The 13,026-nt window shown below is 47.0% G+C and overlaps 1 protein-coding gene across 1 annotated transcript in view; it reads right to left on the minus strand.

Moving 5' to 3' along the window:
- BRD4 (bromodomain containing 4) overlaps positions 1-1,455 on the minus strand; it is an 86,437-nt gene extending 84,982 nt beyond the window's left edge. Inside the window, 1 exon segment of the mRNA XM_043586878.1 lies at positions 1,377-1,455. The gene's annotated coding sequence lies outside the window, so the exon portion shown is untranslated.
- Between the last annotated feature and the right edge of the window lie 11,571 nt (positions 1,456-13,026).

Genomic DNA, 13,026 nt, shown 5'->3' on the forward strand with positions numbered 1-13,026 from the left:
AAAACCAACTAAAATGAACTTAAGTGCTTTTCTCCACAGCTTGACCTCTTGGATACTATGTTTCCTACCACGGAAAGGGGTATGGTGGATAACAGAGGAGCAATGCATTTTGTTTCAGATCACGCTTTTCCTTCTGGACTTAGTCAATGGGAACCATCTGAGAGGTTTATCTTCCTCACGTTGAAGTTTTGGGGGAGAAGAGCTTGGTTATCTGTAATACCTTGAAGGAAAGATAATCCCTACCCAAATTAAACTGAGAGGAGGAATGCTTTATTAAGTTACTGGCGAGATCATAAAACAGACGGTACCACCACCCAAAACCCACTTAGAACTGAAAACATTCATAAATCCTGTCGAGTATAGCTTTACCACTAACAGACTACAAACTCTAAGGACTAACAACTTAGGGAACTTGACAGCCCCATTCATAAAAATCTCCCAACCATTATTACACCACCAAAGAGCCACTGACTTACAGGCACAGAGACTTGGTTTTTGTAAACACGGACAGGTAGAGCCCTCCCAAAGGGAAGCAAAGACACTTCAATTCTCAGAAAGCACAGACTCCAAGAGGTCACTTCTTGCATCCAAAACACACACACCAAATTGAACCCAAAGACCAAGACCACACACCTCACCAGGTTGCAGAATACACGGAGTGAAAAATAAAAATAAAATTTCAAAAAACAATGCTGTGGTCCTAAGTAAATGGGAGGTCAGCCACTTAGCAAAAGCACATGACTCATCCACGGGCCTGAATGCAAGTATTTACACTGTCCACTATACCAAACTGGGATTTCCCATTTTCATCCAAGGCCGGGCCTTGGGGGCAGCCGGGTGAAGTTGTGCTGTTTCCGTTTTTGGTTTTTTGTTTTTTTTTTTGGGGGGGGGGGGGGCTGTGTCATTTTATTTCGCTGAATCACAACTCCCCCACATCCCCACCCCAAACCACCACCCCAGACAACACAACGAACAGAAGAGGCCGTGGCAAGGACGCCAGCGAGCATCGACCGAGCAAAACAAAGCGCCCAGCGCACGGCTGCCAGGCTGGGAGTGGGTAGGTAAAGGGGGTCAGGCTCGCCCCACACAGCACCGCTCCCACCCCCGGGGGTGTCTCCCGGCAGGCGTGCCGCGGCAGCCTCCTCCCTCCCCCTGGGGACCAGACCCATTCTCCGCAGAGCTCCGGGGACCGCCGGGAAGGCGAGGAAATGGGGGCGGGGGCGCGCTGCCCTAGCTCGGGCAGGAGGACCCAGGCGACAGGGGAGCGCGCGCTGAGCCCGGCCCACGTGAGCGCCCGGGCAGCGGCCGAGCCAGCCCCGGGGGACCGCGGATGGGGACAACGGCGCCCGTGGCCACCACACCGGGCCCGGACTTACCGGGGCCGGGCGCGCCGCGGAGCCCGCGGCGGCCGCTTCCTCCTCCTCCTCCTCCTCCTCCTCACTTGACAAAATGGCGGCGGCAGGAAGTGCCGGGCGCTTCGGCCCGCCCCCCGCCCGCCCCCGGCCACCCGCCCCGCCGCGGCGCCCGCGCCCCCCACCCGCGCCCCCGCCCCGCCGGCCGGCCCAAGCCGGGGGGCGGCGGCGCCAACGACCGAGCACCCGCGAGCGACCCGGCCACTCCGACGCCAACGGCGCAGGCGGCCCCGGCCGGGCGCAAGCGGCACGGCGCGCGGACGCGGGAGGCCCGCAGGCCCGAGCCCGCGTCGCCCCGGCCTCCCCGCCCCCGCGCCGCGCCGATGGCGTAGGTGCTGGCGCACCGGCCCCATTACGCAATGCAGGTTACGCGGGCCGCGCCGCGGGTCCCCACCGGCCGCCCCGCGCCGCCCGCCGCCCCGAAGGGCACCGGTCCTCACCTGAGACGCTAGGCCGCACGCCGCCCCCGCCGGCCGCCCGCTGCCGCCGCCCCCTCTTCTTCGGGCTGCCTGCGCGGCGCCGGGGCCCGCCCGCCGCGCCCGCCGCTCCGCCGCGCTCACAGGCCCCGCTCGCCTGCGGGCACTGCCGGCAGCCGCTGCCGCCGCAGCCACCGCTTCGGCTCCTCGGCTGCGGGAGAGCAGAACAAACAGCCCTGCCGCCGCCGCCGCCGCCGCCGCCGCCGCCAGCGCACTGACGTCACCGCGTACGCTGCGCGCGCGGCCCCCCGCCGCCGCCCGGCGTGCGCGTTCCGCGACCGCGCCCGGCGCCAGCGAGCTCGGGAGAGCTGGCGGGCGCGAGGTGAGTGGAGGTGGGGGGGGCGCCCGGGGTAAGGGGGGAACCCCTCGGGGGGGAGGGTGCAGGGATTCGGCAGACCGAGGGAGAGGACCGAGGGGAGACCCCTCAGGCTGAAGGCTGGGTCTGAGAAGATCTGAAGGCAGAGAGAGACGAACAAAATTTAAGAAAGGTCTGCTGATGCGACCCTCGGCGAGAGGGAGGAAGGTGTGGAACGACCCTAGAGACTCGTGGCAGAGGCCGAGTAGGGCCCCCTTCCCCGGGTGGGAAGGGGGCAGTGTGTTGAGCGAGGTTGGGACCCTTCGGTCCGCGAGCCGCGGCGGGGGTGCGGGCGCCGGTCGGAGGGGGAGGGCGGAGGTGACGGTGCGCGGGGCCGCGGCTGCGTGTGTCCCCGCCCGCCGCTGCTGGCGTCCGAGGGGCCGGGAGCGCTGTCCCTCCAGCCGCCCCCCTCCTCCCCAGCCGGGCCTGGATACTCGCAGAGCAAGTCCGCTCCACAGGGCCGGGGCAGGGGGTGGGGTGGGGGGATAAGGGTTAGGTCGCTTGCGCTTTAAAGAGGATTCTGGGGATGCCTTGCCGGCACAGTCGGTGGAGCGTGGGACTCTCGGTCTCGGGGTCGTGAGTTCGAGCCCCACGTTGGGCGGAGAGCTTACTGAAAAAAAATAATTAATTAAAAAATAAATAAAATGATGATCCTGTGAAATTTTTCAAACGGGAAAGCAAAACCTTTCCCTTTTGCCCTTAGCGTCACTCTTTTAGCGTTTTTATCCCCCCTCTTTTAGAAATCGCAAATGCTGTTCTGTAAAAAAGTCCAAAAATTCCCCGACAGCCCCTTCTTTCAGAATATATTAATACAGAATAGCAAGTAGTTTTGTTTCCGTCGTAGTGTTTGCTCACGCTTCAAGGTCAATCATAAATCACTGTTGGGTCCCGGGCAAAGTAAGGACTTAATTGCATCCGTTATTTTAGCAAAGCATAAGATAACGAATAATTAAGTGCAAGAAATAAAGGAAGTGACCGCAACTGATTTATTAGTTAGTTTCCTTCTAATTATGTATTACAGAATATCGAAGTTTGTGAATAACTTCTGGCTCCTTATTTTGCCCGCTCAACAATTTGTGGAAGAGAATCAGAAAGGGAAAAAGAATACGAAGGTGTGCAGGGCTATGTGAATATGGAATAACAACTTTTTTTTTTTTTTTAAGAAGACTAGAATATATCCATTTTAAGCTGCCCTTCCCATAGTTGTCTTCTTGCACTATTTTTGTTTCTGATGATGTCTTTGGAAGTAATTTGGAGCTGCCAGTCACATAAAATTTTTTGTTTTACTCTACAATCACACGTCATTTTAGACAGAATATACCAACTACAAAGGCAATTCCAAAAGCTTTTAAAACAACAGTGTCCTATTCTTTTTGTCTTCCATAGTGCAGAGCCTAACTCCTCACAGGGATCTTAAACTCAGGAAATATTTATCCAGTTAAGTTAGGTTAATAACAAATTTTGTTTTTAATAGTTCACATTTTGAATAAGTTCTTATTTTTTTCTCTTGTTATTCCTGTGTTTGCAGTATTAAAAACCAGAAGAGATTAATAAAAATATTAAGGAATGAGCCATGAAGTACATACTATAATTCTGCATGGCTTTAAATATATATTCATTGGGGCGCCTGGGTGGCACAGTCGGTTAAGCGTCCGACTTCAGCCAGGTCACGATCTCGCGGTCCATGAGTTCGAGCCCCGCGTCGGGCTCTGGGCTGATGGCTCAGAGCCTGGAGCCTGCTTCTGATTCTGTGTCTCCCTCTCTCTCTGCCCCTCCCCCGTTCATGCTCTGTCTCTCTCTGTCCCAAAAATAAATAAAAAAACGTTGAAAAAAATTTAAAAAAATATATATATTCATAAAAAAAACTTTTTTTAACGTTCATCTATTTTTGACAGAGAGACCGAGCATGAACAGGGGAGGGTCAGAGAGGGGGAGACACAGAATCCGAAGCAGGTTCCGGGCTCTGAGCTGTCAGCACAGAGCATGATGCAAGGCTGGAACCCAGGAAGCGTGAGAACATGACTTGAGCAGAAGTCAGGCGCTTAACCAACTGAGCCACCCTGGTGCCCCTGTATTACTCGTTTTAAGTAAAATAACACATTTAACCATTTTACCTGAAAAATACAAAAGAATATAGAGGGAAAATTAAGTATCCCTCTTATCTCTTCCCCTCCCTCACCAGCATAACCACTGTTATCTCTTCGAGGTGTATTAGACCCGTGCCGTCTGATAGGACCACACAAGGCTATTGAGAGCTTGAAATGTAGCTGGCCCAAATTGAGATGCATTGTAAGTGTAAAATACACATTGCATTTCAAAGATTTAATGTGAGGGGCGCCTGGGTGGCTCAGTGGGTTGAGCGTTCAACTTCAGCTCAGGTCGTGATCTCATGGCCTGTGAGTTCGAGCCCGGCGTCGGGCTCTGTGCTGACAGCTCAGAGCCTGGAGCCTGCTTCAGATTCTATGTCTCCCTCACTCTCTGCCCCTCCCCCGCTCATGCTGTCTCTATCTCAAAAACATTAAAAAAAATTTTTTTTAAAGATTTAATGTGAAAAAAACACGTAAAATGTATTTTTTTAATTTTTTGTATTTGATTACCTTTTGAAATAATACTTTATATGTTGGGATAAATAAAATATATTATTAAATTTAATTTTACCAGTTTCTTTTTACTTTTTTTTTAAATTTTTTTTTAATCTTTATTTTTGAGAGAGAGAGAGACAGAGTGTGAGTGGGGGAGGGGCACAGAGAGAGGGAGACACAGAATCTGAAGCAGGCTCCAGGCTCTGAGCTGTCAGCACAGAGCCCGACGCGGGGCTCAAACTCACGAACCACGAGGTCATGACCTGAGCCAAAGTTGGATGCCCAACTGACTGTGCCACCCAGGTGCCCCATCTTTTTACTTTTTTAAAATATTTATTTATTTTTGAGAGAAACAGAAAGAGAGTGAGCAGAGGAGGGGCAGAGATGGGGGAGACAGAGAATCCCAAGCAGGCTTCTCGCTGCCAGCACAGAGCCCGATGTTGGAGTTGAATTCACCACTCATGAGATCATGACCTGAGCTGAAACCAGGAGTTGGATGCTTAACTGACTGAGCTGCCCAGGTGCCCCTCTATTACCTTTTTTAATGTGGTTACGAGAAAACAAAATTACACATGTAACTTGTAACATATTTCTGTTGGACAGCACTGTTCTAGAGGGGTTTTTTTTGGTCTTTTTGTATGTGTGAGACAACATTTTATATATTTTTTAAAAGTAAGCTCTACCCCTCAATGTAGGGGGCTTGAACTCACAACCTCAAGATCAAGAGTCACATGCTCTACCAACTGAGCCAGCCAGTTGCCCCTTGTTTTTTTGTTTGTTTGGCTTTTTTTTCCCCACATAGTTGACATACAATGTTATATTAGTTTCAGATGTACAATATAGTGATTCCACAACTTTATACACCATCTAGACCTTTTTATGCATCAATATGTATCGACATGTAGAAATAGTTGTGTTGTTATAAAATAAAAGAGATCATTCCGTATTTGTTAATTTGTAATGTGCTTTTTCTCATTTAATACATCTTAGAAGCCATTCCACATGAATACTCTGAGATCTACCTAATTAGGAGATAACTCCAAGATGATATACCTATCTGATGGCTGATCTGGTATGGATTGATCATAATTTATTTAGCCATTCTCCTATTAACATTTAATTCACTTCTAGTTTTCATCATAATAGTATTATAGTGAAGATCCTATACATTTACCATTTGCTCTTCGTACCTGCCAGTATTTTTCCAGATTAAAAGAGTAGGGGCACTGGGGCACATGGGTAACTCAGTCGGTTAAGCGTCCGACTCTAGATTTTCACTCAGGTCATGATCTCACTGTGGGATCAAGCCCCACTTTGGGCTCTGTGCTGACAACCTGGAGGCCTGCTTGGAATTTTGTCTCTCTCCCTCTCTCTCTTCCCCTCCCCTGCTCATGCTCACTCGATCTTGAAATAAATAAATAAACATTTAAGAAAAAAAGAATAGGGGTGCCTGGCTGGCTCAGTCGGTGGAGCATGTGACTCCTGATCTCGGTGTTGTGGGTTCAAGCCCCATGTTGGGTGTAGAGATTGCTTAAAAATAAAAAATAATAAGCTATAGAGTGTTTTCTTAAAGGCAAGGACAAATTTATAAACCAAATCAGCTTTGGAAAAACTGGAGGTGTTCAATTTGTTATGGCCTGAATCCATGCCCATTTTCAAATGAGAACTTGCCTGTGAAGTTAGATTCTGGAATTTATAGTTAGGGCCTAGAGATGGTGAATGACTCAGGATCACACATTTACACAGTTTAGAACTCAGATCTCCTGACTCCATGAAGACTGCCCGCATCTTTTCTCTAGCTCCGGAGTTGACAATAGTCAATATCTACGCTTTGTGGGCCATTGCCAAATCTTTGGAACTCTGCCATTATAGCATAAAAAGTAGCTGTAGTTAATATATAAGCAAATGGGTGTGGCTTTGTCCCAATAAAATGTTATGGATAATAAAATTAGGTTTTCATGCAGATTTCAGGAATCGCAAAATATTAATCTTTAGATTTTTTTTTTCTTTTTTTCTTTTTTTTTTTTTTTACGATTTTATTTTTTTAAGTAATCTCTACACCCAACCGGGGGCTCAAACTTACAACCCTGAGGTCAAGAGTCTCATGCTGTACTGACTGAGCCAGCCAGGCGCCCCTGATTTTTTTTTTTCAGCCTTTTAAAAATAAAAAAACCATTCTTTGCTGGAAGGCTGTACAAAGAGACAGCAGTCCAGATTTGTCCCAAGGCCGAGTCTGCTGATCCCTGCTCTAGACTTGAGTCTAGGAAATTTATTTACCCTTATATAGAAGGTATTCTACTTGCATTTTTTTTGTTAATTCTTTTTTTTTTTTTTAGCAGTTTTAGGTTTACGTTAAAATTGAGTGGAAAGTACAGAGTTCCCATATACTGCTTTACTTCCCCTCTCGACTTCCTCCATTATTAATATGAATAGTGTGGTACATTTGTTACAGTTGATGAGCCAATATGGATACGTGATTATTAATTAAAGTCCATAGTTTACATTAGGGCTCACTCTTTGTGTTGTATATTCTGTGAGTTTTGACAAATATGGAATGACATGTGTCCACCAGTTTGCTTGCCAACGTTTAACTCCTAAATTAGGAACAAAATAAGCTTCAGAATAGAGCACTGAAGTTCTTTCAGCCACAAACAGGTGCATGATAGCCCTAAGGGTAATCTTTAGTTTCTGTACATCATTAATTCGTATTTTGCTGTGTGTTTGCTTAGTTTTGAAGTGTTTGACAAACATCATTCACTGTCCCACTCAAAATAATGAGATGCTGAAAGATCTAGCGTGAAGAGCCATATAATTGCAATTAAAAAAGTGATGGGCACCTGGGTGGCTCAGTTGGTTAAGCATCTGACTTCAGCTCAGGTCATGATCTTGCGGTTGGTGAGTTTGAGCCCCGCGTCAGGCTCTGTGCTGACAGCTCAGAGCCTGGAGCCTGCTTGGGATTCTCTGTCTCCCTCTCTTTCTGCTCCTCCCCTGCTCACATTGTGTCTGTCTCTCTCTCTCAAAAATAAATACACATTAAAAAAAATTTTTTTTTAAGTGATAAAAAGTTTGAAAGTGTAAAGAAAATGCAGATGTGATATATGGGATAAAACTGCTCAAGAAGAAGAAATACAGAGGTGAAAGAAAAGCCTGGCGGGAGTGCTCATATACCACCCATCCTGTAGTTCAGTCATTTTAGAAAACAGTATGGCCTTATCGGGCGAAGTTGAGGCTCTGCGTTGAACATCATGGTCCACTGATTCCAGTCCCTAGGAAACTTGCTGGTACACTGAAGAAGGTTCAGAACGGGTTTGTTCCGAAGACACCACTCTGAAGGCAAGCCCGGTCGGTGTTCACCCATGGCAGGATGCATAGATTGTAATGTAATGAAAATGAACAAATCACAGCCACATGCGACAACAGGGATAAATCTTGCAAACATAACAGGAAATCAAAGAAGCAAGGCCTCTGTGCTTATGTGATGGTTCTGTTGCTATGCTGATTTTTTTTTTTTAATGTTTATTTTTGAGAGAGACAGAGGGAGATAACAGTATCTAAAGCAGGCTCCAGGCCTCCAGGCTCCAGGCCCCAACGAGGGTCTTGAACTTGTGAACCTAGAGATCATGACCTGAGCCGAAATCAGACGCTTAACAACTGAGCCACCCAGGCACCCCACTATGTTGAGTTTTAAAACAAGAATAGACTAAAGATTTCGGGGAAATAAATCTATAAAGAAAAGCAAGTAATCACCAGTGGTCGCCCAAAAGGATCACCTGGAAGAGCTGAGGGAGTGGGTGGGTACAGCCAATATCTAAGGTGTGGCAATATTGTTTTTTGTTGTTTTGTTTTGTTTTTTAACGTTTATTTATTTTCGAGACAGGGAGAGACAGAGTACGAACAGGGGAGGGTCAGAGAGAGAGGGAGACACAGAATCTGAAACAGGCTCCAGGCTCTGAGCCGTCAGCACAGAGCCCGACGCGGGGCTCGAACTCATGGACCGCGAGATCATGACCTGAGCCGGAGTTGGACGCTTAACCGACTGAGCCACCCAGGCGCCCCTCTGTTGTTTTTTGTTTTTTTTTTTAATATATTTTCCAAATCAATGACCTGGCCTGGTCCTGCTGATTCACCTGCACAAGATCTACTCTGTTACTTTTTTTTTTTTTAGTAAACTAGGCCCAATGTGGGGCCCGAATTCACGACTCCAAGATCAAGAGTCACATGCTCTACTGACTGCCAGCCATGCGCCCTATTACATTTTTAAGCATATGGTATTGCTAACTACAAGCACACTATTGCATAGGAGATCTCTAGAGCTTTTTCATCTTACAGGTAGGAAAAGTGTTGCTCTTCACTGTGCATTAACTTTATAGTTATTCATTCAACTGTACCTGTGTTTTATGCACATTTTGTGTTCAATGCACAATGTGTACTTCAACTTTTTTAAGTAAAGAATGGATGATACATATGTAAAGAAACCATGCCTGAGCAAGAGAGGTAAATAGAAAAGGCAGATGATGAAGTTGAAATGTACAAACTTTTGAATGTATGACCGGGAAATGAGCAACATCATAAGACACCTTCTAGTTTAAGGCCCACACAGAAGGCTGGTGATGCCAAAGCATAGAGGCAGCTAAAAGCGTTGCTGGTAGAATTTCAGTCACGAGCCACTGACAGTCCCATGAGTTCAAGGCCCTGTGGAATCATCATGGCACCAGAATGAGTGACATTGAACCAAGTGAGGCTGTTCCAGCTGCTAAAAAAAATTCTTTGGCATTGGGAAGGTTTCTTGTTTGACCGATTTTCACCAGGGTTGAAGCCAGGTTATTCTGGGGAAGGACGCCTGGTGGAACATATTTTAGCAGGGACTCCCTGGGTAGGCCTGCTTTAAAGCTTGGTGGGAACCACCTGCTGTCATCAGTGTAAGTACATGTCAAGACCGAAAGCCTACATCTCCTGTTCCTCTCCTCAAGGAACATGGGTCGTTCTTAATATGTGCATAAGAAAAGCATCTATATCTGGATTTAGATAGAATTCTGTGATAGGCAACTTTCAAAGATGGCCCCCAGTGAATCCCCACCTTCTGGTGTTCACATCCTTGTGTAATCTCCCCTTGAGTGTGGGCTGGACCTAGTGATTTGCTGGTAGTAAAGAGATTCTCTGAAAAGTGATGGGATGTCACTTTCACGATCAGGTTACAGAAGACTGGCTTTCATCTGGTTCGTCTCTTTTGCTTTCTCAGCTTGCACATTTTGATGAAGCAAGCTGCTGTATAGGAGAGGCCCATATGGCAAGAGGCTGAGGGTGGCTTCTCGCCAATAGCCAGCAAGGAGCCAAAGCCTTCCCTCAGTCCAGCAGCTGCAAGGAACTTAGTTCTGCTAACCACCACACTGTCAACACTGAAGGGATAACCTTCCATAGTCAAGCCTTCACATGAGACCACAGCCTTGACCAACTGTAATTTGCAGGTCTAATTCCAACTAAGGACTCCGCTAAGCATTCGACTCTTGATCTCAGCCCAGGTTTTGATCTCAAGGTCATGAGTTCAAGCCCTGTATTGGGCTCCACACCTAGCGTGGAGCCTACTTTAAAAAACAGAAAAAGTTTCTAGCAGCACTATTCACAATAGTCAAAATGTGGAAACAACTTAGATGTCCATTATTGGATGACTGGATATTATTCAGCCATAAAAATGAATGATGTACTGACACCAGCTACAGCATGGAGGAACCTCAAAAACATGCTTCGTGAAAGAAATCATACTGAAAAGGTGATGTATGGTTCCCTCTACGTGAAATAGCCCGACCACATAAATCCAGAGACAGCATATTAGTGGCCGTCAAGGGATGGGAGGAGGAATGGGGTTATTGAGAATGGGGATACAGTTTCCTTTTAGGGTGAGGAAAATGTCTTGGAACCAGTTATAGGTGATGGCTGCCCAACATTGCGAGTATCCCAGATGCCACTGCACTGTCCATCTTAACAATTGAGCCACCCAGGCAGGCACCTTTTTTTTTTTTTTTTTTTTTTGAGAGAGGGAGTACATTGTCCACTTTAAAATGGCTAATGGAGGAGCACCTGGCTGGCTTAGTGGAGCGTGCAACTCTTGATTTCATGGATCTAAGTTCCATCCTCACATTGGGTGTAGAGATTACTTTAAAATATTTTAGTGGTGCCTGGGTGGCTCAGTCAGTTAAGCATCTGACTCTTGGTTTCGGTTCAGGTCATGATCTGGTTCATGAATTTGAGCCTCTTGTTGGGCTCTATGGTGACAGTGCTGGAGCCTGCTTGGGATTCTCTCTCTCCCATTATCTCTGCCCCTGCCTTGCTCATGCACGCACACACACTCTCAAAATAGTCTTTTTTAAAAAAATCTCTTAGGGGTGCCTGGGTGGCTCAGTGGGTTGAGTGTCCGACTTGATTTCCACTTCGGTCACGATCCCAGGGTCGTGGGATTGAGCTCCACGTGGGGCTCAGCACAGAGCGTGGAGCCTGCTTAGGATTCTGTCTCCCCCGTTCATGTGTGTGCTCTATAAAAATAAAATCATTTGGGGTGCCTGGGTGGCTCAGTCGGTCAAGCATCCCACTTCGGCTTAGGTCTTGATCTCATGGTTTGTGGGTTCAAGCCCCGCATCAGGCTCTGCTGACAGCTGAGCCTGGAGCCCATTTCAGATTCCGTGTCTCCCTCTCTCTGCCCCTCCCCTGCTCGTGCTCTTTCTCCTTCAAAAATAAACATTAAAAAATTTTTTAATGAAATAAAAGTTAAAATCTTAAAAAAATTTTTAAATGGTGAATGGCTCATTTTGTTGTGACTTTTACCTCTAAAAAAGAAAAACATTGAGCTCAAACCACTTTTTCAATAGAGCCAAATGTTTATCTCATTCAACTGACACCCACGCCCATGAGTGGATTGTCCCCTACCAAACCATATTGTCCCCCAAACTGAATTCTAATTTATCTATATAAAGTATACCTGCACCTGATAGTTTTGAGAGGAGGTATGTAGACTAAGTCTGCTTGTGGAAAACCAATCTCATTGGCCTCAGTGTCCTTGTAGAAGGTAAAGGAAGTGGCCCCATACTTTCTCAATGATCCAGGAGCCACCACTATGAAGTGTAAAGCCACACCATGGGTTTTTCCCATGCCCATGTGTTTACTAAGTGCTCCAAGGAGGCTACTACCAAACAATTGCTAAAAGGCTCTTCTGTTTGTTCTTTAGTTCCTGAACTTTCCTGTGCCTGTCTAATCACTACTGGCCACACTTATGTGAGCAAGGCCCACTTTTCAGCCAGGTTGTCAGGCAGTAGAAATGGCTTTTTTATGGTCCAAAATTTAATTGGAGGGGACTTAGTAACACTAATGACTATGCATCCTCTTAGAAATCTCTACACCTAAGGTGGGGCTCGAACTTAGCACCCAGGGTTTGAGCCACGTGCTCTTCCAACAGCCAGCCAGCCTCCCCTGATGTACTCCTGAATGAGCACTTTGCTCTTTACACTGTATTGTTTACCCATTAGCAACTGTATTAAATAATTTCATAAAAACTCAGTGAAACCACACAAGCCCACAATAGGGGTGACGTGAAGTTGAAATCAGGCTGTTTCTAAGATCTTTCTGTCTGGGAATAGCAGGGTTGACCAAATTCTCCAAACCCTTTTTAATAAAGGTACTCTCAGTCAAGTTTATGGCCAGTGGTGTCCCACAGATCCGTGCATAATTTGGGTACCTTCATGTTTGGTAGGTGACCCTAAAAGTTACTTAACCTCCCCCTGCAGTTTCTCCTCTGCACGTGGGAAATAACTGAAAGGAGGAAGTCTGCAGTTCATTCCTGTCTTCTTGGGGCAGAAGGGCATCCCTCTCTGCAATCCAAGTAGTTACTCCCATCTCGGGGAACCAGGGCCTGGTTTCAGTGTAATTGAGGAATAAAACGATTCATGTCACTTCACGACTGGGTGGGCGTGGAAGGACCACACGGAAGTTTAGATAGGTTTAATGACAGGCCGTGGAGTGCGTTTTACAAGAGAAGCAGAACAGAACAGTTTCATCGTTCTGTCATCCTTTTTCAGACTACTGATGTGCAATGCCACAACCTTTTTGCCTCGAGAGAAGACACTTCAAAGGGCACACACAAACTAAGGCACATCTGTGTAGTGGTGATGACAGACACAATTCAGACACCATTTTCTTGCTTACTGAGCAATTTA

This window comes from Prionailurus bengalensis, chromosome A2 (genome assembly GCF_016509475.1).
Source record: "Prionailurus bengalensis isolate Pbe53 chromosome A2, Fcat_Pben_1.1_paternal_pri, whole genome shotgun sequence".
In the NCBI taxonomy this organism is placed as follows: Eukaryota; Metazoa; Chordata; class Mammalia; order Carnivora; family Felidae; genus Prionailurus; species Prionailurus bengalensis.